This window comes from Mustela putorius, unplaced genomic scaffold, assembly GCF_011764305.1.
Source record: "Mustela putorius furo isolate JIRA1106 unplaced genomic scaffold, ASM1176430v1.1 tig00003834_pilon_pilon_pilon, whole genome shotgun sequence".
In the NCBI taxonomy this organism is placed as follows: domain Eukaryota; kingdom Metazoa; phylum Chordata; class Mammalia; order Carnivora; family Mustelidae; genus Mustela; species Mustela putorius.
Genome location: NW_025421987.1, coordinates 38,802,996 through 38,830,812, shown reverse-complemented (window position 1 = coordinate 38,830,812; position 27,817 = coordinate 38,802,996). Strand labels below are relative to the sequence as shown.

The 27,817-nt window shown below is 39.5% G+C and overlaps 1 protein-coding gene across 4 annotated transcripts in view; it reads left to right on the top strand.

Annotated features, from left to right (window-relative positions):
• Positions 1–256: 256 nt before the first annotated feature.
• Positions 257–27,817, top strand: part of USF3 (upstream transcription factor family member 3) — a 50,611-nt gene continuing 23,050 nt past the window's right edge. The window contains exons 1-2 of one of the 4 annotated variants that reach the window (XM_045088391.1): positions 257–554; positions 26,880–26,995. The gene's annotated coding sequence lies outside the window, so the exon portion shown is untranslated. Of the gene's footprint in view, positions 555–9,693; positions 11,312–26,879; positions 27,005–27,817 lie in introns of those variants that run through there. The other 3 variants (XM_045088390.1, XM_045088392.1, XM_045088393.1) reach the window with 3 other exon arrangements.

The window sequence follows — 27,817 nt, the reverse complement described above, 5'->3', positions numbered from 1 at the left end:
GAATATTTCCTGTTCCTTCAACCCAACTTGCACACCTCCGCCCCCCGGCCCTCCTCATTGGGCCGCCCGAGGCCCGTTCACTCCTCGGTTTTCCCTCCGTCTCCTCCCGCCCTCCAGCCTAGCGCACCAGCGTCCCGGCTCTGATTGGCTACCTCGGCAGCCTCCCCGGGGCCCGATTGGTGGGCTGAGTGGCAGGGGCGGGAGCGCGGCGCACTCAGGGTAGGCTGTTCGCCTGCCGAGCGGCGGCCGCGGGAGGGGCGGGGAGGGGCGGGGGGAGGGGGGCTGGGAAAGTTGAGGCCGCGCTGCTGCCGGGTCTCCGGCCTTGAGGGCTCGGGCTCGCAGCGGCGGCGGTGGCCGCAAGAAGAGGCGGCGGGGGCGGGGGGAGAGGAGGGCCTGGGCCCGCGCTCCCCCAGCCCCAGAGGAGCAGGCGGCGGCCGCGGACGGAGAGATTCGCCCCGGCGGTCGGACACCCCTGCCATACCCGCCTGGGATCATGACCCAGGCGGGGGTCGCCGCCGCCGCTGCCGCCGCGGCCGAGACCGCGCAGCCCGCGGGTGAGTGACTGCGGGAGGGGGCCGCTGACAGCCGGGGCGGGGGGCGGGGGCCAGGGCTGCGGGGGCGGCTCCGGGGGGCGGCTCCGGGCTCTGCTCCACCCACCCCCTCCCGGTCCCGGAGACGAGGGCTCCGCAGAGTGTGTCTCCTTCCTGGGGACCCCTGAGTGCGGAGCCCCGTGGGGTGAGAGCGTGGGCGCTGCGCCTGCCCCTCTTCTCCCCGACCTCTGGCGCCCCGCGCCCCCTGGTGCCAGGCTGGTGGGGGACTCGCGCTGCGGCCCGGCCCCCAGGAACGTGCGGGGCGCGAGAGCTTCCACGCCGCCCTGGGTGCATAAAGACCCGGGCATCCTGGTTCACACCGGATGGCCTTTGCCTGCCTCCTTCACCTTTTCCTGTCTCCTTCATCCGCTTTTATTTCTTTGCTCTCTGAATTTTCCTCGGACCCGCTGGTCAGACTCCTGCGACTTGCTTTTTAAGTCTCACTCCTATAGTCAGAGAGTTAGGGTTGCCTTTTCTTTTAAGAAGCCTTTCTTTTTCCTTCTTAGTAGAATCAGTTCAAGAGAATAGCCAACTCTTGAAATCTGGCTCCATATTTCCTTTTCATGTTTTACATTTGGGTTTTCCTTTACTCACTGCCCTTTCCCCGCCCCCATGGTTACGTTGGGATATGGTCCTTCGAGTTTATTAACTTTACGTGGGAATAAGAGACTGCATAAACCGACCTATGTGTGTGCTATGGGCTTCCAACTTAAGTTCTCACACCATTTTACCATTAAGTACATACCGTGACCTAACACCACGGAAAATAAGATAGTTGTGGCTAACTTAATTTCGCATAAAGAAAACAGTTCCTGACCTATAAGCCAAGAATAGATTTCTTGAATAGACACTTTGGTGAGTAACATGCACCCTGAAGCATATTGGTATCTTTGCTTTTTCTTTGAATATAAGTGAGCAAACACACCACCCTGCTTTTTGAAGGATCAACAGGCTGTCATACTCTTTAATCATCTTGGTGATGTTTTCCTTCCACAAACGGTTGTTTAATGTAGCACAGAGTTGTTGTATAGGATACATTCTTTTGTTTCCCTTCATTTGTGAAGTATTCCGACAGTTATTTGTTACAAAATAAGCGAAGTACTTTGTAATCATTGCACATCTGAAACCAGGAATAGTATAATGTCTCCAGGTACTACTACAAGAATGAATACTTAGTATCTCACATTTTGCTCTGGCCTAAGTAGTACGCCTCTTTCTAAATTTAAAAGAGAAATTTTGTAAAATCCAAACATGGATGCAGCCTAGAACATTCCTTAATATGAAAGCACTTCACTGCAGGGGTATAAGGGCAACATAGGATTGAAATATTTATTTTCTAAGTTGTCTGTAGGACATCATGGAAATAACATTCTGTGTTTCAGACTGTGCAGTCAATGAACCTGTCATGTGAGAGAAATTGATGGGTTATTTTCTGATTTTCAGAGCTTAGCACTGTCAACAAGGGAAAAGAAACACTAAGAAAACAGAATGTTTAACTTAGGTTAGAAGATAATCTTCAACAGGCAGTCAGTTCAGAATTGTTACTTATAAACAGGGACTGAAATCAACCTTAGGTCTTAACCACATCTGTCGTGCCTTTTCTATCCCCAAGCCCAGTGGATTCTGACTCGACTGTAGAGTCGAGTCACCTTGTATACTTTTACATTTTAATGTCCTCACCACTCCCCTCAGAGATTCTCTTACTTTTGATATGAGGTGAGCCCTAGCCAGAGGTATAATTTTTTAAAGTTCTCCATGTTTCTATTTAGCAGTCATGGTTGACAGCTACTGAGTCTAGAGCAGCTGCTAGGCTTGTGTTCCAGGCTCTGCTAAATCAGGCCTTCATTCATGTGTCCAGTTTTTTTTTTTTTTTTTAAGATTTTATTTATTTATTTGACAGACACAGATCACAAGTAGGCAGAGAGGCAGGCAGAGAAAGAGGGAGAAGCAGGCTCCCTGCTGAGCAGAGAGTTTGATGTGGGGCTTGATCCCAGGACCCTGGGCCAAAGGCAGAGGCTTTAACCCACTGAGCCACCTAGGCGCCCCGTGTGTCCAGTTTTTACCCAGTTCTTCTAAACCTCTGGACCTCCTCATGGTCCCACAACTATGTAGTTCAGATCTCTGCTTTTGTTAATGACATTGGTCTTTCCCACCACGTAGACAGCCCTCCCCGTGCTCCTTTCCCCACCAATGGTAGTTCTAAATCCGCTTTTATGAAGGTTTTCCTAAGAGCCCTAGCTCTTAGTGACTGGCTTCCTTTGAACTTTTATGCCATCTGTTGTTTAAAAGACTCCCTTTATACTTATATCATAATTTCTTTTGTATATTTGTATTATTACTCTCAAGCTTAACAGCAAGGAGTATTTTACTTTTTGGCTCTTCTACAGTGGTTTTCTATGAGTTGGATTGGTTTGCTTTGGAATCCTTCTGACCCTGCTTGCAACCGAGTTTCAGGTTTGATTCTGTCTCAGGTGTTTCTGTTGTGGTAGCTTTCTCACACCTTGGCTTGCTTTGAACTCATGTATGGATGTCAACCTCATAACATCTTGTACTTATTTCTGGGTTAAGGCTAATCACATTGCCAAAGGTATGTGTTTATCCACCTTTTGTACCAGACTGCCACCAAGAGCCTCCACGTTGAGCAACTCCAGGCAGTATGTTTCACATTGTATTCTGTTTTTCTCTATTTTTTTAAAAGTAGACTCCACATCCATCACATTGTATTTTTAAATACCATTGCAGGACGGCAAAGATGCAACCCCCAATATGGGAACTGTGTTCTCTTCATCTTTGTAATTTTATTTATTTATTTTTTTAAAAAGATTTTATTTTTAAGTAATCTCTATACCCAACGTGGGTTTTGAACTTACAACCCTGAGATCAAGAGTTGCATGCTGTACTGATTGAGCCAGCCAGGTGCCCCTGTCTTTGTGATTATAGGACCTAACGTAACACTTGTCATTCATAGGGACTTAATACATGTTTGTTGAATGAGTAAATGACTACCATGTTATATATCGTGCAGAATTAACCCTATACATCTTTAGCATATGTTGATTTGACATTGATTGATTTGTTATTAAATATTTTTATGTCTTCTGTTATGAATTTGTTAAGGGTTAGTGGAATTTAGGTAGTTGTGGTTGTGGCAGACCCCTTAAACTTGTAATCTATTTCCAATATGCATGGGGATATATAGCTTGAGTCTTTTACTCTCAGCTCTAGAGGTTGACTCTTGTTATCTGTAAAATATTTGTGGAACTCTCACTAAGAGAAGAGCTCTCAACTGTCCAATTGGATAATTTTTCTTTTTCTCATTAAATTTTCCATAGAGTACAATTGTACTATTTCAGAAGGCCAGATTTTTTAATTAGATTATGGAGCATGATAAGTTGCTCCTATTAATGTGCTAATACTGTGTTTTAAATTCAGTTCTTCAAGTATGTATTGAGTGCTTACCATGTGCCTAATGCCCGTAGGTGCTAAAGAGTACAGAAATAGTAAACTCTTGGAACTCAGCTCTTAGAAGTCCTTAGACTTAGAGGAACGATTGGGGAACACTATATCAAATAATTAAGGAACTGAATACAGTATTCATTAGATGCTAATTTAAATATAAGTACCCCAAATCTCAGATACAGTGGTTAATACTATGGAAAATGAAGAACGACCAGATATTGGGATGCCTGGCTAGCTCTGTTGGTTAAATGTCTGCCTTCGGCTCAGGTCATGATCATAGGGTCCTGAGATTGAGTCCCTCATCGAGCTTCTTGCTCATTAGGACTTGTGCTTCTCCATCTGCCTGCCACTGTCCCTGTTTGTGTCCCCCCCCCCAACAAATAAATACATAAAATCTTAAAGAAAAAAGCCAGATATTCTTTAAATAGATATTTATTACTCACATATACTGAGTACTAATTGTTGAGGATACAAACAGAAAAGATGTTTCTATCATTTAGAAACTTTACAGGCTAGTGGGAAAACCCAGCAAGCATGTAGAGCTAAGACATTGTTAAGACACATGTTAAGACATTGTGGAGTATTAGGTCAGGATGTTTGGGACTAATCTCTAGGGACCAGAGAAAATTTCAAAGAGGATAGTGAGAAGTTTTCAGCTGGAATGTTGATAGTAACATCCCAGACAAACTAACAGGTACAAAGGCATGGAAGTGAGAGGGATCATTTCTTGATTAAGGAGCTGCAGGTAACTGATAGCAATAGAAAGCTATCAGTGAATGCTAAAGAGTGTGGACTTTGGAGTCAGACATACTTTTATTTCTGATTGCTTTGAGCCCTTGTAGGTCTTCCCTGTGTAGGGTAGCAGTATTCTACTGGTAACTTCACTGCTAGTGGTAATACAAAGAGGTACCCCAGGATTCCTCCAGTTTCCATCTATGCTCCCATACCTTCGCTTTTAACTATCGCCTGGCTGCATGTGGAGCCCCACATAGCCTCACCTCACAATTAATGAAGCCATTATTGGGTACCCTGGTGAAAGCATTGTCACCTTAGCTACTATAATTTCTTTTTTTTTTTTTTTTATCTTTTTTAAAAAATTTCTTTCCAGTGTTCCAGAATTCATTGTTTATGCACCACACCCAGTGCTCTATGCAAGCTACTATAATTTCTTAAACAACAGAAGCCACAGTAAAGGAGACAGGGAGAAGAAAGTTGTTGTGTAACCATTAGAGGTACCACTCTAACCTCTACTCTGATTTCTCATTGGTTATGAGCAATAGAAATTGCCTTCAGCTAACTTAAGCAGAAAAGTTATGGTTAGATTTATGGATAGATATTGGGTAAGCTCACAGAAGTGAAGGAAGCCAGAATAATCAAGCCTTGGGAAGGCCTGGGGACAGCAACTTCTAAGATCACATGGGCGCATGGGGCTAACTCAGCCCTAGCCACCTTTCTGCCTTGTGTGGTCCTTTGGTTCAGCCGTGTGCCCACCCCAGAGATAAGCCCCTCCCTTTTTTAAAGATTTTGTTTATTTATTTGACGGAGATCACAAGTAGGCAGAGAGGGAGGCAGAGAGAGAGAGAGGGGTTAGCAGGCTCCCCGCTGAGCAGAGAGCCCAATTCGGGGCTTGATCCCAGGACCTTGGGATCATGACCCAAGCCGAAGGCAGAGGCCTTAACCCATGAGCCACCCAGGTGCCCCAAGCCCATTTTTGATAGGCATATCAGACCTCAGAAGTCAGGCAGAGAAGTTCTTTAAAGGAAAAGTGAGGTATTGTTGCCATAACACCAAAGCAAGATATTTCCTACAGAGTTCATTGGATTTGATACTCTGGAATTCTTCTGCAAGCAATTTTATGAGTAAAAACCAGGTAATGGTGAGAAGAGTGGATGGGACTTGAGGAGAAGGGACAATGAGTATAAATTACTTGTTCAAGAAGTCTGATGGTTGGGAGGGAGAAAGAATGGGAACACATAGAAGGAGTTGCAAGGTCAGAAAAAAATTTTTTTTGCCATTTAAATCTTTTTTTTTTAAAGATTTTATTTATTTTTTTGACAGAGAGAGATCACAAGTAGACAGAGAGGCAGGCAGAGAGAGAGAGGGAAGCAGGCTCCCCGCTGAGCAGAGAGCCCGATGCAGGACTCGATTCCAGGACCCTGAGATCATGACCTGAGCCAAAGGCAGTGGCTTAACCCACTGAACCACCCAGGCGCCCTGCCTTTTAAAATTAAAAAAAAAAAAAAAATTGAATGAGGATACATTTTAATGGAAAAACACTAACAGAGAAGGAGAGATTAATAATATATGAGAGAGAAGAGATATTATGTAACAAGATTACTAAGAAGTGAGAATGATAGTATCCAGAACAAAGGTAGTGGGTTTAGAAATGTAATAGAATATAGAAATAATATAGAAATATTCTGGGAGGTTTTAGAGAGGAGGACAGACTTCAACCTCAAAGGGTTAATAGCAGGGACACCTGGGTGGCTCAGGTCTTGATCCCAGGATCCAGTCCCCCATGGGGCTTCTTGCTTGACAGGGAGCCTGCTTCTCCCCCTGCCACAGCTCCCCTTGCTTGCTCAGTCTCTCTCTCTGACAAATAAATAAAATCTTTAAAAAAAAAAAAGGGGGGGGGTTAATTGTATTTGAAAAAAAACAGCGTAGTGGAAAGGTCATTTCAGTGGGCAAGTAGCAAAGATTTAGCAAAAAATGAACAGCTGATAAGGAGCACAGGGAAGAACGTGTCTGGACTGGAGAGAAGGGAAGGGTAGATGGCATGATTAGCTTGATAGCTCTGCTCCTGTGTGTGGTGTAGTAAGTGTTTAAGTGGAGAGTGAGACTGGCCAGTGAAGAAGGTGGTGTTAGGTAGGATCATGAAAGCTAGGACCCAAGAGTTTGGATTTGATCCAGTAGATTGTGGAAAATAGTACTGTAGTTCTAGAGCAGGGAGGGACATGCTGAGTACTGTGAATTGAAAAGATTACTGAGACATTGGAATATGAAACCATTGAAGAATAAAGGAAAGATTGGGAGCCAAAAAGAATATTAGGAGCCAGACATGTGTAAAACAGGGCCTAATCTGAGGTGGTAGGAATAAACAGGAGGAGATGAACATTATGAAAAGAATTGATAGGATTTGGTGAGAAAATTTGCAGATTATATTTGGGTTTAGAGACAGGTTAAAGTTCTGGTGTCATTGGTAAAATGGAGAAATTGGAAGAAAGTCTCTGAAGAGGCAGGGCAATTCAACATGTTGCAAAGACTGTTAATTGGTTTTGAAATGAAATGTTCTGAACTGAACTTGTCTAACCGAAGATTTGGAACTTTATTATAAAAAGGTAATGCCTTTTACACAGAAATAGTTTGAAACTTTGTAGGAAAAAAGCTAATAGGAAAGCAAACAGCATTGAGCCTTGGAAATCAACGTGAGATACAAGCATTCATATGAGAGAAAGATGATGTGTAATTGGGGAGGGGGAAGACAATTTAGGAGAGGAAGTGTGGAGGAAGGGGAGACAGCAGCAGCCTCCAGACCTGCAGAGAGGAGAGGGAAGGCAGAAAAAGACTCTCCGCCTCTGATGTGGGGAACAATAGTTCCGACCTCTAAGAAAGCCATTTTGGTTGGCAGGAACAATCAGAAGACTGCCATGGATTAGGTGGGATTGGTCAGTGAAGGAAAGAGAAGTTTTAGAGGAGAAGTAGGCGAGGAATGGAGAGAGAGACAGGAAAGGCAGTGAATTCTTATTTAATAAGCTCCATATTTTGGAAGCAGAAGAGAAATGGTTAAGGAGAGAAAGGAATCAAGTATAGAGTTCCTCTTCATAGATGGATAAGTTAGCTTTAGGATGTTCTGGTAGGCTGAAAGGACAGATGCATGGGCAGAAGTCTGTTATGTTATATGTAGAATACAGTTAAGGAACTGGTACCGGGTGATCTCCGTCTTCCCAGTGAATTAGGGGGAAAATGGAAAAAAGCAACTTTTGTGTATTGAGTGCTTGCTTTGTACCAGACATTTTGCTTGATCCACTGAATCTATTATCATGTAAATCATAACAGTCCTCCGTGAGGATGGTGATAGTCTCTTGGTCTTAAATGTGAAGACATCAAGACTATAATGAATATTTATTTAATTATTTTATGGAGGAACTTTAAAAAAAGTTATGATTTTTTAAACTAATCTCTACACTCACCGTGGGGCTTGAACCTGTAACTCTGAGATCAAGAGTCGCATACTTCATGGACTGATCCAGCCAGGCACCCCAAGGAATACTTACTTTAAAACCAAATAGCTAGTGAATGCCAGCTTTAAGATTTGATTCTAGGTCTGTATCAAGACTATTTTTATTCACCTATACCATTCATTCATTAATTTGAGGTAGTGGATATGTGGGGTATTACTGATTATAGTGGCTATGCCTCAGAATTGCTTATGGAGCCTTAAAAAATTACTGTAACTTGCCCCATTCATTCCTTCACCAATATGCGTATTGATTATCTACTATTTTAGGGTTCTCCAGAGAAACAGAACCAATATGATATATACCACAAGATGAGCCCCGAGCATCAAATGGTGCCAAAAAGTAAGGAAGTACTAAAAAAATGGGGGTGGGAGAGAGGGGAGGACTTGTGAAAAGGACACGGGAGCCAGCCTGAAAGAATGCACAATGGCCAAAGCTTGAACAATTTCAACAATGAAATAACTGTAGCATTCTATTTTGACTGAAAGGATAAAATAAATATTTCCTTGAGTCCATACTGATATAAATAAATGATTGAATGCATAAATTGGAGTAGAAGAGACAAATATCCTTTGCAGAATAATTACAAAAATATATTTAGATACTCCCTTCTCAAAGAGATGGAGATTAGTTCCCCTCTCATTGAATGGGCTAGACTTAGTACCCACTTCCAGAGAATAGAATATGGAAAGGGAAAAATAGTAATATAGCAGTAATTACTTGAGTCATGTTAATAGGAAATTTCGGGAGGGAAAAATTGGTGTGAGAGACTACATCTTTTATAACTTAAATTCTTCAGTATGATCTGATTCATTTAATATAAGGTTATTTTATTTGTATAATAAAAAAATCTAGGGGTGCCTGGGTGCCAGGGTCGGTTGAATGACGACTCCTGGTTTCTGCTCAGGTCATGATCTCAGGGTCATGAGATTGAGCCCTGCGTCAGGCTCTGTGGTCATCACGGAATCTGCTTAAGACTCCGTCCTTTTCCCTCTGCCCCTCCCTTCCTCTAAAATAAGTAATCTTAACAAAAATCTAGGTAAGTAACAAAAAGATTTAAAAATAGGAAAATAAGGACACATCCTTATTACTGTTCAAAAGCTGGGCAGGGTGTTTAAAGATCAAAAAATGGAAGAATTTATGAAAAATGTTAAGTATGTGGGATCATGTTGATGGCAGAACCATACAGTGTGGAGAAATCTGCAACCCAATATAGACTTAAAGGTGAATAAGTAGGAAAGTAAGTCTTCCCACTGCAATTCTGGAAGATGCCAACACTCCGAGCCTTTGAAAAGTAGGAGGGGGTAGAGGTTGGTTATCCTAGTCCATTCAGGCTGCTATAACAAAATATCATAGATTGAGTGGCTTTTAAACAACAGATATTTATTTCTCACAGTTCTGGAGGCTGGGAGTCCAAATCATAGTGCCAGCATGGTTGGATTCTGGTGAAGGCCTTCTTCCAGGTTGTAGATTGTGTACTTCATGATGTACCCTCACATGGTGGAAGGGGCAAGCAAGCTCCCTGAGCTCTCTTTCATAAGGGTGCTAATCCCATTTATGAGGACTTTGCTCCCATGACCCAAACATTTCCCAAAGGCCCTACCTCATAATACCTTGAGTTTTAGGATTTCAGTGTACGAATTTTGAGGTGGGAAAGAAACATTCAGATCATAGCAGTGGTCAAAAGTAATGAATTAGCAGACTTCAGAACAATCATAGCAGGACCAATTAGGATACCTAATTACAATGTTTACTCACAGGGCTAAGCTACTAGAACATTTTTCTGTAAACTGAGGGTATTTCCATCATGGGCTTTAGGGCCAGAGGGAGAATCAGGGTTATACTTTAGAGAATTTCCACTTGTCACTGTGCATGTGGAGCTCCTTCCTTCGGAAGGCACCCATCTTATTGTTAACCTTCTTCACCAATGTGTGATAGTTTCGACAGCCAGAACTCTTACAGTCAGCATGTACATTCATGGCAGGGAGAAGAGTGATTTTTACATGTATTAAAGTATTGGTTCTTAGTGGTGGATGCACATTAAAATCAAGGAGAGAGCTTTCTTTAAAAAGATGATTTCTGTAGTGCATCCCAAATTAAGAATCACTGAGTTAGGAAACCAACTTCATCTGTCAATTCAGTTAACTGATTCTCACTAAATATTTAAGGAAAACCATTAGGATGAAAGAGTAACATCAAGCTGAACATAAAGAGGAATTGATCTTTGAGAAAACAAACTGAATGTAGTGGACAAAGATAACATTTTTGTCCAAAAATATCCTAAAAAATGTGAGAGCATGTAATTTCCATAAAACAGCAGTGGGTGCTATGAAAAAGAAATGAGAATAAGAAAATTTTGGGAAATTAGAAACATGTTTTCTGAAATAAAAACTTTAATAGCAGATCGAATAGCTTCATGGTTGCACTTGATGATTAAATTAAAGGACTAGATAATCAAACCAAAGAGTTCTTAAATAACATACAAAAGGACAAAGAAGAAGCTTATGAGCTGTTGGACATGCAAAATAGATCTTGGAGGAGAACTAACCATTCTAGAGCTAAAATTCTACATAGTTGCAATAAGTGCTTGGGATGGGAGATGGGCGGTGGGCAGTTGGTGGGTAACATAGAGTCTGTTAAAACTTTTGTGGTGGGAGCAGAGGAGACCATAGATACTGTTTTTAATAGGAAGAAAACAGACTTAAATTTTAATATTAAGATACTTTAGATTATTGATAAGCAATTCCTTTACTCTCTGTTTTATCCTCCCAGCTTTGCTTTTCTTTGTGTACACGTTCATCCTCAAACTGGCTTCTTTCTTTTGCAGGATGTCTGTATTTGAAATTTTATGCTTTCTCTTTAAATTGGAAAGGGAAAGAGCATAGCTGCCCACACCATCAAAGAAAAATCCTGAGGTTTCCTATGTGTGGACCAATCTGAGACCAGTTATTGTGGCCAGAAAAAAGAAATCACTTCCCAAGACCTGCCATAAACTATCAGTGAAACACAAGGGCTGATTTAGAGGTATATACCTAAGTGAAAACTGGGGAATTTCATGAAGTGGAGAGAAAATATCAAATGTCCACTGTAGTATGTTTCTTAAAATTGTTAGGGAAATTCATAAATCAAACAGGTAGAAAAGGAAAACAGGTATTGAGGAAAACAAACAAAAAATCAGGCAAGGAAAAGTAGAAAAGTCAGGGTGGGAGGAGAGAGAGAACAAACTATGAGCATATGTGACAATGTTTACAATAAATATGACTGGAATAAATTCTCTCTTTTTTCTTCTTTTTTAAAAAAAGGCCCTTAGATTGTATAAAACCAAATTTGGTTACTTCAGACAAATATAAAAGAAAATAATGCAGAAAGCTTAAAAATCAAATACACATATGCATACCCTGAGCAAATGTTAAGTAGAAGAAAATGAACAGTAATTTGTTATCAATGTTTATTTCAAAGAGCAAACATTAACTTTTAAAAATATTTACTATGACTTTATACCTAAGGAGCTAAAAATACACACTCTTCTCAAACACTCATATAACCGTTAACAAAAATATATCATGTAAGAGGCCTAAAGGAAAACCTCAAATTCTAAAAATCAGCTACTTTTTTAAAAAGTTTATTTGTTTAAGTAATCTCTACACCCAGTGTTGGGGTCAAACTCGTATCCTGGAGCTCAAGAGCCATACTCTCTACCAACTCTCTAGCCAGGCATCTCTAAAAATTAGATACTACTTATCGCCAATCATAATACAAGGAAACAGTTGATATATATGCATATAAATTAACAAAAGGGGAGCCAAAGCTACTTGGAAAACTCTTTATTTCAGCTCAGGTTGAAGAGGGTGTAAGAGTTGAAATTACAAGGAAGAAAAAGTCAAGATCATAAAAAGCAAATCACAGAAAAAATATAAATGATTCATACCATGTGAAAGGGTATTTAGCCTCACCAGTCATCAGTGAGATGCAAGTTAAGCAATAAGATAAATTTTGTTGACTTTTAGACTGAGAAAAGCTTAAAAGCTGTTGATTGCAGTCTTTTTTTTTCAGAATTGTTTTTAGTAGCAAAAATAATAAGAGGGGAAGAAGGAAAAAAATGAGTTTGGTCAATGGGGAACAGCTGAATAAATTATGGCTTTGTGTTTCATAGCACTGTGTAGGTATTAGAAAGAATAAGGTAAATTGATATGAACTTACCTGGAACGGTGTTTATATTTCTAAGGAAAAATAAAGCATGTTACAGAGTGACCTATAAAGCATGATTTCATTTGTATAAAAAGTTTATGTGCATGGGATAATAATACAAATATATAGATAACGCTGAAGAAAGATCAAGAAAATTGGTACCGAATTGATTCCCAACTGGGAGAGAGTAAAATGGAATAGGTGGTAGTGGGTTCTTTAATTCTCCTCCCCACAATAAAAGGATGTAGTTAGGAGTAATATTTACTTTTTTGTTTTTCAGTATAGTATTTAAAAAAAATTTTTTTTTAATTTAGCTGACTGAGCCACCCAGGCACCCCTTAATCTCCTTTTCTTGTAAGGACACCAGTCATGCTAGATTAGAGCCCACCCTAAGACCCATTTTAACTTAATTACCACTTTAAAGACCCTATTTCTGGGGCACCTGGGTGGCTCAGTTGTAAAGCATCTGCCTTCGGCTCAGATCATGATCCCAGGGTCCTGGGATTGAGCCTCACATCAGGTTCCTGCTCAGGGGGAAGCCTGCCTCACCCTCTCCCACTCCCCCTGTTTGTGTTCCCTCTCTTTCTGTCTCTCTGTCAAATAAATAAAATAAAATCTTAAAAAAAAAAAAAAAGGCCCTATTTCCAAATACAGTCACATTCCAGAGTACTAAGGTTTAGGACTTAAACAGTGAATTGAGGAAAACACAATACAGCCCATTTTGTAATTATAGATATATCTATATACACACATACATATATGTTATATACATACATTTGTATTAGACACATATATAAATGTATACATATATTTAGATTGAATATTTAGATACTATGATTCAGTCTGTTTTAGATTGAACCATCTGAAATTATAGTTTCTAGAAGCAGAAAATGTCAAATGTGGGCAATTTCAGATGATTCAAAATAATACTGTGACATATTTAGTCATTCTTTTAAGATATTTATTTATTGCATTATTTTTTTTTTTTTAAGATTTTATTTATTTATTTGACAGAGAGCTATCACAAGTAGACGGAGAGGCAGGCAGAGAGAGAGAGAGGGAAGCAGGCTCCCTGCTGAGCAGAGAGCCCGATGCGGGGCTCGATCCCAGGACCCTGAGATCATGACCCGAGCCAAAGGCAGCGGCTTAAGCCACTGAGCCACCCACGCCCCATTGCATTATTATTTTTAAAAAGATTTTATATATTTATTTGAGAGAGAGAAAGAGCATGTTGAGGGGAGGAGCAGAGGGAGAGAATCTCAAGCAGACTGTGCTCAGCAGAGCCCAGCGCAGGGGCTCGATCCCATGACCCTGAGATCATGACCCAAGCTGAAACCAAGAGTTGGACACTCAGTCAACTGAGCCAGCCATGCACCCCTATTTATTTATTTTAGAGTGGGGGAAGGGGTAGAGGGAGAGGGAGACAGAGTTCCAAGCAGACTCCCTGCTGAGCATGGAGCCCAGGACAGGCTTGATCTCAATACCCGGAGATTACACTATGAGCCAAAGCCAAGAGTCAGACACTTAACTGACTGTCACCCAAGTGCCCCAGTCATTCTCCTTTAAAAAAGAAAAAAATCATTCATTTGGTGAGCCTTTGGGGTGTTTCGTTGTCCTTTGCTACTTGAAACAATTTTGTAAAGAATATCCTTGAATAAATGTCCTTTTGCACGTATGTGAATATGACTTGTATGATAAATTTCTAATTGAGAGGTACGTGTTTCTGTGGACCAGACATGGGTCCACAGTATGTCAGGAGGAGCACTGGACACTCTGCCACAGGCCTCCCATCAGGGGCAGGGCTACCTCAGCAGAAATAAAGGAACTGGAAGCCTTAAGAACAGACAAAGACTAGGGGTAGGGGAGAGAATATAAGAGGCAGTATGGGGAGAGGCATTACCTGCATCAAAGGAACCATACTGAGATATTCTCAATGATTGTTGGTGACTAAAAATGAGTAGAGGATTTCTTTTGGATATTTGTTATCAGTAAAGTCATGGCATCCACCCTAAATTTTATCTAAGGAGCAGGATCATGCTACAGAGATTTGAACTGACCATGGAAGGTATTTTATAGTATTTGTATTTTATGTCCTGTTCTTTTAGTGTAGCAGTTACTAATATGTCCATAAGTAATTGCTTGGACTTATATAGGGAAAATGTCTGGAATTGATATCACCAGACTGTTAAAAGCAGAGGGGTCATTGGTACTTCATATACCTCTGTGCTGTTTAAAATTTTTGCAAAGAGCAGGGATTACTTATGCAATTGAATTTCTTTAAAGATTTATTTATTTATTTATTTATTTATTTATTTAGGGGAGAAGTAGGAGAGGAACAGAGGCAGAGGGAGAAAAAGAATCTCAAGCAGACTCTTCTGCTGAGTACGGAGACTTACATGGGGCTCTGTCCCACAACCCTGAGATCATGACCTGAGCCAAAATCAAGAGTTAGACACTTCACTGACTGAGCCACCCAAGCACCCCAAACTTTTAAAAACTTAATGTGTGGAATTTCATTATAATTTCTTAGCTAGGAGTGTTTGTAGTTTGTATGGACAGGAGCAAGAAAAGGGTCTAACAAATTCCAGACTGTTTACAGTGAGTATTCCTAGAAAGCATGATTGTAGAGCTGAGTAATTTTTCCATTTAACTTTATGTATTTCTTTCTTTCTTTTTTTTTTTTTTAAGATTTTTATTTATTTATTTCACAGACAGAAATCACAAGTAGGCAGAGAGGCAGGCAGAGAGAGAGAGGAGAAAGCAGGCTCCCTGCCAAGCAGAGAGCCCGATGCGGGGCTCGATCCCAGGACCCTGGAATCATGACCTGAGCAGAAGGCAGAGGCCTTAACCCACTGAGCCACCCAGGCGCCCCAACTTTATGTATTTCTGTACTCTTTGAAAATAATTTTTATATAGATTGGTTACCTGTGTAGTTTGTAAATAAACATTTAAAACCTTTGGCTTATTTCTTCTTCTTGAGGCACCATTTGACTCAACTTCACAGTGAAAGCTCTGTGGCGGGACTTTATTAATTTCTGTTTCTTATATATGTTATAGTATCTCCGGGTTGGCATTTAGGAAACACCCTGACTGAGAGCAGCAAGCTTGGTGGCGATGCAATTGACAGGAAGCAGCCAACAGATGTTGCTAAAGCATGTAACATTTCCGTAATGGCAAAAAAAAATGAGGACTTTATTTATTTAATTTAACTTAATTTTATTTTTTAGAAATGAGGACTTTAGATAGCAGTTACACAAAGCAGAACACAGCCCAGCATGCTCATAAATAAGTCCCCAAGTGCCCACCAAGATGGAAAGCAGCTGCTGAAACCAAACACATAGAGGAAGGATTCTTGGGGCTATGAAAAGCACCCCTGTGTTTTCCCGAAGTATGTAATACAGATGTGCCAGACTTCATGATTTAATGAGTTGAACAGGTAGACCAAGTAATAGGACATTATAGGTAGAGGATTATTAACCTAAAATATGCTGGAGATAATAAATACAAATAATAACTCATATAGCAAAATACAGAGGGCAAAGATGCCTAACGCATTAAATAAGATGATAGAGCATACACATTCATGATGTCAAACATACAAGCTATAATCACGATTTTGTATATTTAATGATGGAGAAATGCTCACCTTACATAAAATGCAGAATACAGAATTGCTTATGGTCTAACATTTGTTAAAACTCAGGTGTGTGCAGAAAAAAAAGTCCATAAGAAATCTGTAAGAATGTCAACAGTGATTTTTGTGAATTCTGGTCAAGAAATGATTGAGAGTAGTTTCATTTTTTTCTTTGTGTCTGGATTTCTAGGTATATATTTATTATTTTTTTTTAAAGATTTTATTTATTGATTTGACAGATAGAGATCGCAAGTAGGCAGAGAGGCAGGCAGAGAGAGAGGAGGAAGCAGGCTCCCCACTGAGCAGAGAGCCCGATGTGGGGCTTGATCCCAGAACCCTGGGATCATGACCTGAGCCGAAGGCAGAGGCTTTAACCCACTGAGCCACCTAGGAGCCCCTAGGTATATATTTCTAGGGATAAATTATTTTTGTTACAAGGAAAACCTGTTAAAAACTGTTAAATAAGCCATTAAGGAGGATAAAGTTGCATTTGTTATAATTATGCTAGGGATAAAAATGGCTATGACCTGGACCAGAGATTTAAGCTTAGTTGTGTTATCATTTCTGTGGATCCTCCTCTAGTTCAGTGGGTTAAGTCATTTTGATTGGAGAAAGCTAAGGATTTACTAGATATCTCAGATAAAGAAATAGAACACATTTAAAAACTGCCTATGTAGCTGTTCCATAAAACATTTTAAATAATTGTAAAATACTTAAGAATACATTAAGCAGCAGCAAAACAGAATTAAGTATTGGGTTGAAAAGATTTTCCACAAACCATGGACAAATTATGTTTAAGCAATGTACCATAAAGGGTTTTCAACTAAAATATTTTATTTATTTATTTATAAAGATTTTTTATTTATTATTTGTCAGAGAGACACAGAGTAGGAAGGAACAAGGGGAGCAGCAGGCAGAGGGAGAGGGAGAAGCAGGCTTCCCTCTGAGCAAGGAGCCTGATGATGCGGGTCTCCATCCCAGGACCTTGGGATCATGACCTGAGCCAAAGGTAGATGCTCAACTGACTGAGCCACCCAAGGGTCCCTCACGAAGACATTTTAATTCTAATTTGAAATTTTGATTGATAAGTGTTAGGTTTTCTCTTCATTGTATCTTTTTTGTTTGTTTGTTTTTAAGATTTTGTTTATTTATTTGACAGCGAGAGAGACACAAGCAGGGGGAGTGCGAGAGGGAGAAGCAGGCTTCCCACTGAGCAGGGAGCTAGATGCAGGCTCCATCCCAGGGACCCCTGGATCACGATCTGAGCGGAAGGCAGATACCTCACAATTAATCCACCCAGGTGCCCCTCTTCATTGTATCTAAAGATACAATTTAAATTAATCTTTATCACTAATTTGCTTCTTGGTGGAAAGAAAACACAATTTGCTCCTGAACAGTCAGACCTACTCTATTTATTTATTTATTAAAGATTTATTTATTTATTTGATAGAGATCACAAGTAGGCAGAGAGGAACGCAGAGAGAGGGAGAGAGAGAGAGAGAGAAAGAGGAACGGAAGCAGGCTCCCTGCGGAGCGGAGTGCCTGATGCAGGGCTCAATCCCAGGACCCTGGTATCACGACCTGAGCCAAAGACAGAGACTTTAACCCCTGAGCCATCCGGGTGCCCCTAGACCTACTTTAAAAAAAAAATGCTTGTACTTATTCTTGGTAGCTTCACATATTTTCTGTAATAGGAAAATTGAGGATGATTGGTAACCAAAAAAAAAAAAGAATTTTATGTTGAAAACAAACAGACATATAAACTGATGGAAAAGATGAATGGGTAGAGAATTTCAAATTACCCAAAGAGACTTCCATCAAATATTTCTTTCCTTTTTTTTTTTCCTTTAAACGGGGCAATTGCGATACAATTCATATACCGTAAAGGTTAAAGTGAAATTCAGTGGTTTTAGTATATTTGCAGAGTTGTGCAACTATCACCATAGTCTAATCTCAGAACATCTCATCACCCCTGAAAGAACAAATACCTCCCCTGCTTGCGCCCCCCCCCCCCCATGGCCATTAGCAGACATTCCTCATCTTCCTCACCCCTGGCAACTGCTAATTTACTTTCAGTCTCTCTAAATTTTCATGTTCCAGAATTTAAAGTAGATGGGAATCATACAATATGCTGTCTTCTGTGATTGGCTTCTCTCACACTGTATAATGTTTTCAAGTTTCATCCATCCTGTATCAGTATTTCATTCCTTTTCATTGCTGAGTTATATTCTGTTGTGTGAATATACCTCAATTAATTTATCCCTTCATCAGCTGGTATACATTTGGGTTCTTCCCCTTTTTGGATATTATAAATATTCCTGCTATGAACATTGACATACAAGTTTTTGTATGCGAACAGTTGTTTTTAGTTATCTTGAGTATATGTAGTAGAAATGCTTGGTCATATGATAACTCTATGTGTAACTTTTTTTTTTTTAAAGATTTTATTTATTTATCAGAGAGAGGGTGAGAGAGCAAGCACAGGCAGACAGAATGGCAGGCAGAGGCAGAGGGAGAAGCAGGCTCCCTGCCGAGCAAGGAGCCCGATGTGCGACTCCATCCCAGGACTCTGGGATCATGACCCGAGCCGAAGGCAGCTGCTTAACCAACTGAGCCACCCAGGCGTCCCTATATGTAACATTTTAAGGAACTGCCAAATTGTTCCAAAGGGATGGTACCATTTTTTAATCCCACCAGCAGTATATGAGAGCTCCAGTTTCTCCACCTCCTCACCAACACTTGTTATTGACTGTCATTTTTATTTTAGCCATCCTGACAGATATGAGGTCATGTCTCACATGGTTTATTTTTTATTTGAAAGATCTTATTTATTTGACAGAGTATGAGATAAAGTACAGGCAGGGGGATGTAAGAGTGGGAGAGGGAGAAGCAGATTCCCCGCTGAGCAGGAAGCTCAACGGGGGGCTCCATCCCAGAACCTTGGGATCATGACCTGAGCTGAAGGCAGACGCTTAACCCACTGAGCCACCCAGGCACCCCATTTTTTCTTTTTCTTGATGGTGCCCTCTGAGCACAAATATTTTTAATTTTGAAATTGAATATATTTTTATTTTGTCACTTGTGCTTTTGATTTCATATCTAAGAGTTTTAAAGTGTTAGCTATTATGTTGAGCTAGGATATGGTTCTTTCTGAGTTAATTTTTGTATGTGTTACAAGGTAGGGGTTTAACTTCATTCTCTTGAATGTTACTATCCCATTGCCTCAGCATCATTTGTTGGAAAAACTGTTCTTTCCCCCACTGAATGGTTTTGGCATCCTTGTTGAAAACCAGTTGGTCACAAATGTAAGGGTTTATTTCTGGCTCTTAGTTTGATTCCATTGATCTCCATGTCTGTCTTTATGCCAATACCACACTATCGTGGTTACTCTAGCTCTGTGGTAATTTTTTTAATTGTGAGCCCTCTTTTTTCTTTTGAGTCTTTCTAAACAATCCCTAGCAGTAGGATTCTACCTCAAACATTTAACACGTGTTTAAAGCAGATTATTTGAATATTTTGTTTTATGAGAAAACTATAAATCAAGTTTCTTTTTATTTGCATATGGCTTCTGATTGATGTTTTTGTCTTCTGTGAACAGCGGCCTTAGGAGAAAATAAGTTTTCTGGGCTAGATATTATCACCTACATATGTCCAGGACAATAAGATATAAATTGAAACAGAATTGTAGTTGAAGACATAGTTTTGCTAAAATGTACCATATATGGTACAAATGCACCATACTGTGTTTTCTTTTCTTCTTTCTTTCTTCCTTCCTTCCTTTCTTTCTTTCTTCTTTCTTTTTTTTCTGCAAGGGAGGGGGTGGTAGAAAAGCACTATATGAAAATAGTTAAGGACCTGGACTCTGGATTTTGATTATATTAAGTTAGAATCCTGCCTCACTACTTCTTAACTTTGTGACTATGGACAAATTACTAAATTATTTTAATACCAATTACTTTATAATTTAGTGAGTATTAGATGGGGCTATATGTATAAAATAGTTATATAATGTGTATAAATGGTTCTATAATTATTTTAAAATAATTTTTTAAAAAGTGTTTGCCAACAGAGCATTGATTAAATCTGCAGATGTCAAACATTTTACATTGATAGCATAATTTTTTGCTTTCCCTTTCATTTTTTATTTGTATTTTTTATTAAGATATAATTTATATGTCACAAAACACCCTTTTAAAGTGTTTAATTCATTGCTTTTTAGCATATTTACAAAGTTGTGCAATCATCTCCAAAATCTAATTCAAGAGCATCACCCCCCCAAAAACTCGTACCCATGAGCCATCACACTTCATTCCTTCTCCCCACTCCTGGCAACCACTGATCTACTTTCTGTCTCTATGGATTTGCTTCTTGACATTTCATATAAGTAGAATTGTACAATATGTGACCTTTTGGGTCAGGTTTCAAGGTTTTCAAGTGTTACCCAGGCTATGGCAGGTATTAGTACTTCATATCTTTGTATTGCTGAATAATATTCCCTTGTGTGGACAAGCTCATTTTACTTACCCATTCATCATTCACATGGACATTTGGCTTGTTTTGACTCACTGGCTATTATGAGTATTGCCGCAACAAACATCCATGTACATGTTTTTGTGTGAACATGTGTTTTCAGTTCTTTTGGGTATATACCTAGGTGGCATTGCTGGATCATGGAGGGACTCTGTGTTTTGACTATTTGAGGAGCTGCCAAACTGTTTTCCAAAGGGACTGTACAATTTTACATTCCCACCAGCAATATGTGAGGTAATAGCATAGTTTTCACTATCAACATGTATTTTATATATATACATAATATATAAAAACATTTAATATATAAAATATATATTAAATCTATATAAACGTATATTTTTCCAGCCTTATTGAGGTATGATTGATGAATAAATATTATATGTATTTATGGTATACAGTAAATTGTTTCAATATGTATACAATGTGAAATTATTACTGTGGCCAACCTAATGTACATATCCATCCCCTCACATAGTTACTTTTTGTGGCAAGAACAAAAGATTTTAAGATGTTCTCTCTTAGCAAATTGCAAGTATACAACAAATTATTATTAATTACAGTCATCATACTGTATATCAAGTCTCCAGAACTTTTTCATCTTAAAACTGAATGTCTGTACCCCTGATGAGCATGTCCCATTTCCCCTATCTCCTAGCCACTGGCGGCTACCTTTCTACACTCTATTATCATGAGTTCAACTTTTTTAGTTTCTACATGTAGGTGTGATTATACATTATTTGTCTTTCTGTATCTGGCTTATTCCACTTAACATAATGTTCTCCAGGTTGATTCATGTCACAAATATCAGGATTTCCTTCTTTTTTAAAGGCTGAATAATATTCCATTATGTACGTATATATGTGTATAAATATATACCTGTGTATATGTATGTATATGTAAATATATATATTTCATTGCATATATACGTATGTGTGTCACATTTTCCTTAACCATTCACCTGTTGACGAACACTTAGGTTGTTTGCATGTCTTGGCTGTTGTGAACACAGGATTGCAGATAGTGTTTTCATTTCCTTCAGATAAGTATCCAGAAGTGGGATTGTTGGATCCTTTGGTACTTCTCTTTTTATTTATTTATTTAAAAATTTATATTTTTAAAGATTTTATTTATTTGACAGAGAGAAACACAGTTAGAGAAGGAACACAAGTAGGGAAGCAGCAGAGGGAGAGGGAGAAGCAGGCTTCCTGCCAAGCAGGGAGCCGGATGTGGGGCTTGATCCTGGTACCCTGGGATCATGACCTGAGCCGAAGGCAGATGCTTAAGGACTGAGCCACACAGGCGCCCCCTCACTTCTCTTTTTAATTTTTGAGGAACCTCCATAATGTTTTCCATAATGGCTGTACCAATTTACATTCTCATTTATTGTGTACAAGGGTTCCTTTTTCTCTATATCTTTACTAACCCTCGTTATCTTTTGCCTTTTTGGTAATAGTTATTCTAATAGGTGTGAGGTGAGATCTCATTATGGGTTTGATTTGCATTTCCCTGATGATTAATGATGTTGAACACCTTTTTATGTACTTGTTGGTCATTTGTATGTCTTCCTTGGAAATGTATATTCTTCTTTGAATATATATTTTTGAAAGAAATTCCAAGGGATTAAGAGGCAGGGACCTTGAGAGAGCCTGTTGAGGTAATGTTCTATATCTTCATCTTAGTGGTGTCTACATGGGTGTATTCACATATATAAATTCATTGAGCAATGGACTTAAATTAATGACTTATTGTATGTAAGTGACGTGTCAATAAAAAAAAAAAATCCTTACTTCATTGTACCTTTCTTCATTTTACTATAGACCAGGGAGGCTCTTTTTCAGACCATCACTGATCTGACAACCACTGATCTTGAGATAAAAGCTAAATATACTTATTAGACACAGAAAATTCCGTTACAGTCTAGTCCAAGTTTCCTTTCTCTCTGCACCTCCTATACCTTCCCTTCCTCCCATATTTTGTTTATTCTTGGAGTTCTCAGACTCACAAAACTTTCTTTATGTATGTGGCATTTACCGATTTTTTAAATTTGTTTTTAAAAACTTTTTATTTTCAGGGGCGCCTGGGTGGCTCAGTGGGTTAAAGCCTCTGTCTTTGGCTTGAGTCATGAACCCAGGGTCCTGGGATAGCCCTGCATCGGGCTCTCTGCTTAGTGGGGAGCCTGCTTCCCTTCCTCTCTCTGCCTGCCTCTCTGCCTGCTTGTGATCTCTGTCAAATAAGTTAATTTAAAAAAAAAACTTCTTATTTTCAAATAATTATAGACTCAAGGAAAGTTACAAAAATACTATGTACTACTGAATCCATGTACTACTGATTACCTTCCCCTAGTAGTGACGTATAGCTGTAGGACAATATCAAAACTAGGAAGTTGATATTCATTAACTAATTTGTAAATTCATCTTTTTAAAAATTATTTTTAAAATTCCCTTTGCTGCCCAATATGTTAACCATTAGCCACATGTAACTATTTAATTTAAATTATTCAAAATTATGTAAAATTAAAAGTTAATTCTATGGTCTCACTAGCCACATTTCAAGCATTTAATACCCACATGTGATGACTGCACAAAATTCTTTAATAACCCTGTTCTAGACTGTGTTCTTGAGGAAAGACTTGCCTTTTTCATCTTTATATCTGTAATTCCTAGGCAGTGTGGGCACTCACTCCATACCTGAATGGTTGGGTCTGGTCCTACCCTCTTGTTTTACATGTGAAGAATTGTGGGCCCTAAGTTGTGATAAATAAAACAATACCTCACTTTTGAGTATCACATCTTGAATGAGAACTTATTTTCCTAATTCCAGGTTCACTGTTCTTCCCATGTGGACTCATTACTTTGTGAATTCATTGATTTGTCTCAGTTTTAGAGAAGCAATATCAAAATAATACACTTCTCAAACTTTACGGTGCAGAAAAATCAACTAGGAAGCTTGTTAGAACTTCATATTTCTGGACTGTCCAGAAAGTAGGTCTGGGGTGGGGTATAAGAATCTATATTTTAAACATATGCTTTATCAGTACTGTGTGGTAGTAGCATAAGGATACTTAAGAGAGAGCCTAGAAATGGAACTGCACTAATATGGACATTCGATTTTTAACAAAGGTACCATTTGAGGAAAGGAAATCTTTTCAACACATGATGTCGGAACAACTAACTATCAATACGGAAGAAAAAATGAACTTTAACCCCTATCTCCTGTCTTATGTAATATGGATCACTGATCTAAATATGACAGTATCATAATCCTTGTAGGAGCGATCATAAGAGAATATCTTGGGGATGAGTAAAGGTTTCTTGGACAGGCCATAAAAGGAATCATCATAAATTAAAAGTTGGTAAGTTTTTCTTCATCAAGACCTTTTGCTTACCAAAAGACACAATTAGGAAAATGCATAGGTAGACCACAGAATGAGAGAAAATATTGCAGAATACATTTCAGATTAAGGACAGGTATCCAGAAGATGTAAAAACTCAGAATATATGAAGATTTTCTGTAAGTCAACAATAAAAGGATAAATAATCCAATTAAAAAACTGGCAAAAAGTTATGAGCAGACAAAATAAGATCTACAAATGTCTAAACATGCATGCACAGGAAAAAGTACTCAATATTATCAGTCATCTAGGAAATGAAAATTAAACGAAAATGAGACTCCACTATATAAATACCAGAATGGTTGAAATGATTAAGTAAGCAAAACCCAATGTTGGAAGGATTTGGAGCAACCAGAACTCTTACATTTTGTGTGGGAGTGCAGAATGGTATTGTCACTCTGGGGAAAGTGTGACAAATGTTTTTATAGAAGTCTTTTTGTGGATATCCTTTTTTTTTTTTTTTTTTTTTTAAGATTTTATTTATTTACTTGAGAGAGAGACAGTGAGAGAGAGCATGAACGAGGAGAAGGTCAGAGAGAGAAGCAGACTCCCCATGGAGCTGGGAGTCCGATGCGGGACTCGATCCCGGGACTCCAGGATCATGACCTGAGCTGAAGGCAGTCGTCCAACCAACTGAGCCACCCAGGCGTCCCTGGATATCCTTTTATAGGTAGTGTATCTTGGGTGGATACTTAGGAGTAAAACTGCAGGGTGTATAAGAAGCATTTCTACTCCTAGATATTTACTCAGCAGAAAGAAAGATGATATCCACAAAAAATGTTACACAGAAATGTTCATGGACAGCAGCTTTATTCTTAGTAGCCAAAACACAGGAATAGGCCAGGTGTTCATCAACACAAAAATGAATAAATTGAACTATAAACTCCCACACAGTTACACAGTGGTACTCAGCAATAAAAAGGAACAAACTACTGGATGAATTTCAGAAGCGTTAAGCCGAGTGAAAGCTTGACACAACGGAATTCTCAGTTAAGGCATATAAAGCTCAATGGTGAAAAAAATGAGAACACCAGTTGCCTCTGTGGGAGTAGGGGGAGGTCTTGATTAGAAAAGATCATGAGAACTTTCTCTAGTCATAATCATGTTCTGCACCTTGCTACGGGTTGGGTCAAACTAGTGTGTGCCTTGGTCAGAGTACTTAAGATTTGTGCGTTTCACTCAATGTAAGTTTTGCTGTGAGGATCAAAAATAGTTTAAAAGTTGTGATTTTGGGGCACCTGGGTGGCTCAGTGGGTTAAGCCACTGCCTTCGGCTCAGGTCATGATCTCAGGGTCCTGGGATCGAGTCCCACATCGGGCTCTCTGCTCAGTGGGGAGCCTGCTTCCTCCTCTCTCTCTGCCTGCCTCTCTGCCTACTTGTGATCTCTTTCTTTGTCAAATAAATAAATTAAAAAAAAAAAGTTGTGATTTTGATGCAAGTGATCTCAAAACCGCACTTTAAGAACCATTGTATTTGATTAATTTCAGAAATAATTCTCTCTTACTATGAAAAATAATAATTCATGGGTTACTAATATAACATTTAGAAATTTTGCCTTAAAAATTCGTGGCACTTTAAATATTTTAAAAGGTATATTTTTAAAAGTAACATTTCCTTATTAGTAGGTTAATGAATTGGTGGACAAGGACTTAAGACAGTATTATATAGTTTATTTTTTTCAGTAAGTATTCTTTTCTAATGTGAGGGATGCAATTTTAATATCAGGAGTAGCATCTGGAAACAGTTATGCATTGATAAACATAGTTGAATTGGTTAAAATGTGGTTTGAGATGGATATTTATAGAGACATTTGGGAAAGCGGATGATAAACCTCTTTCAGTTAAACCCCTGCCTCTCACCCCCACCCCCATGCAATGAATATGTTTACTTATTTGATAGGCCTCTAGCATCATTTACTTTAAGATTCTAAATGTTTAGAAGATTGGAACTTTTACTTCATGTATCTTAATTGGAACATGAATCTGCAAACTTTCAGAAGTCTCCAGAGGAACAATGGGAACTCTGACACTAATGACCAAATGGTGACTCATGGATACAGGGGAAATCTGATCTTATGGGTTTGTAGGTGAAATTTTATGTTCAGTTGTCTTGCTGTATCCCAAATAATCTCTCTTATAATGGGTGATCAGTCAGATGCCTGAAATTCTACCAACTAAAGATACCTGCCTGCCTCTCTAAAATTTCCTGATAAGAATCCTCTGGGGGCATTATTAAATTTCAGGCTCCTCCCTTAAAGATTGGAATTCCTCCCTGAGAGACTGATTCAGTGGGTCAGAGATGGGCTGACAATTTTGTAGTTTTTAACTAGTACCTTGTTGAAAATACAAATTCCAACACTTCTTTGGGAAGAAGCCCCCAAATCGACATGTTTTAGAGCATATATGGTGAGAGGCCGTCTTCTCGTGTCACTGCCACACCCTGAGTCAGTTCTGTCACTGTCAAGAGAGAGGAGAGGAAAGTAGGAGACTGAGGGAAGATAATTTATGATTGAGGGCAGATCTTAGCGTAAGACCTAGGTGGAGGAAGGTAAGAACTTGAAGGACAGTGAGCTTGTCTGAGAGGAAGGAAAGAATCTCCTGGGAACCATCCAATGGCTGTAGTCCTTGCTACCATTTTTTGGTAGGGGAGGGCCGGGGGACATGGCAACCCACTGGAGAGTGACTTTTTAAAGCAACTACGTTCATTAGCTTTCAAGTGGTGGGGAGAATTCAGGGTAATTCTGTATGCCACTAAAAATTTGTCTACATGCCACGGGTTGCCAGTCATTTTACATGCTGTTAATGGAAACCCAGCAACTATAAACATACATTGATTTTTCTCTTGTGTAGTAAGAAGAAGACATAACCTATAGACCATCTTCTGGCAGAAGATGATAGATTTGGATCAGAAACGGGAGGCGTTGGAAGCCAGGAATCAAAAGTGAAGAAATTCTGCAAGCCCTTGGGTGAGAAAGGTGACAGGGATTTATTTATTTACTCACACACCTCACATTGTTGTTACGTGGCTATCTAATGTGAGTGTGTTGCTTTTAGGCTGATGTGTGCCATCAATGATATTAGGGAGAGGGTGGAATCAGCTGCTGGAAATGGGTCTTGAGTGCACATTTCTTCATAGGCTGCTTCGGCCAATACAAGGTCATGACCTTGTCAGCATTCACTTCTACTTATTTCCCTGGACCCTTCTTCCACCTTTCCAGGGCTAGAGTGGAACCTGAAATACCTTCATTATTATTCATGGCTAACATTGGTTGAATTATTTTTTGCTGCGCACCCTGCTGCTGTGCATTTTTTATTTCTTTCTCAAAATAAGGGTCTAGATGCTTTGATTATTGTCCATTTTGAAGACGAAGCACCTGAGGTTCCAAAAGGCTAATCTAGCTTGCCCAGGACCTTATGGCTAGGGAATGGTAGAACCAGATTTTAAACTCATGCTTGCTTGCTTTCTCTTCCTTCCCTCTCTCCCTCTTTACTTCCTTTCTTCCTTCTTCCCTACCTTCCTTCTCTTAGAGCACTTGCATGTACAGACATACACGGTAGGGGGGGAGGGAAGAGAGAGAGGGAGAGCGAGAATCCCAAGCAGGCTCCTTGCCTACCTTGGGGCCCACTCAGGCTCCATCTCACGACTCTGGGATCATAGCCTGAGCTAAAATCAAGAGTTGGACACTTTAACCACCCAGGTACTCCTGAACTCCTGCTTTCTGACTTCTAATTCCAAACTCAGAAAATGGGAAACTGCCCTTGCACCTCCTTCAGTGTGCAGGAACAAG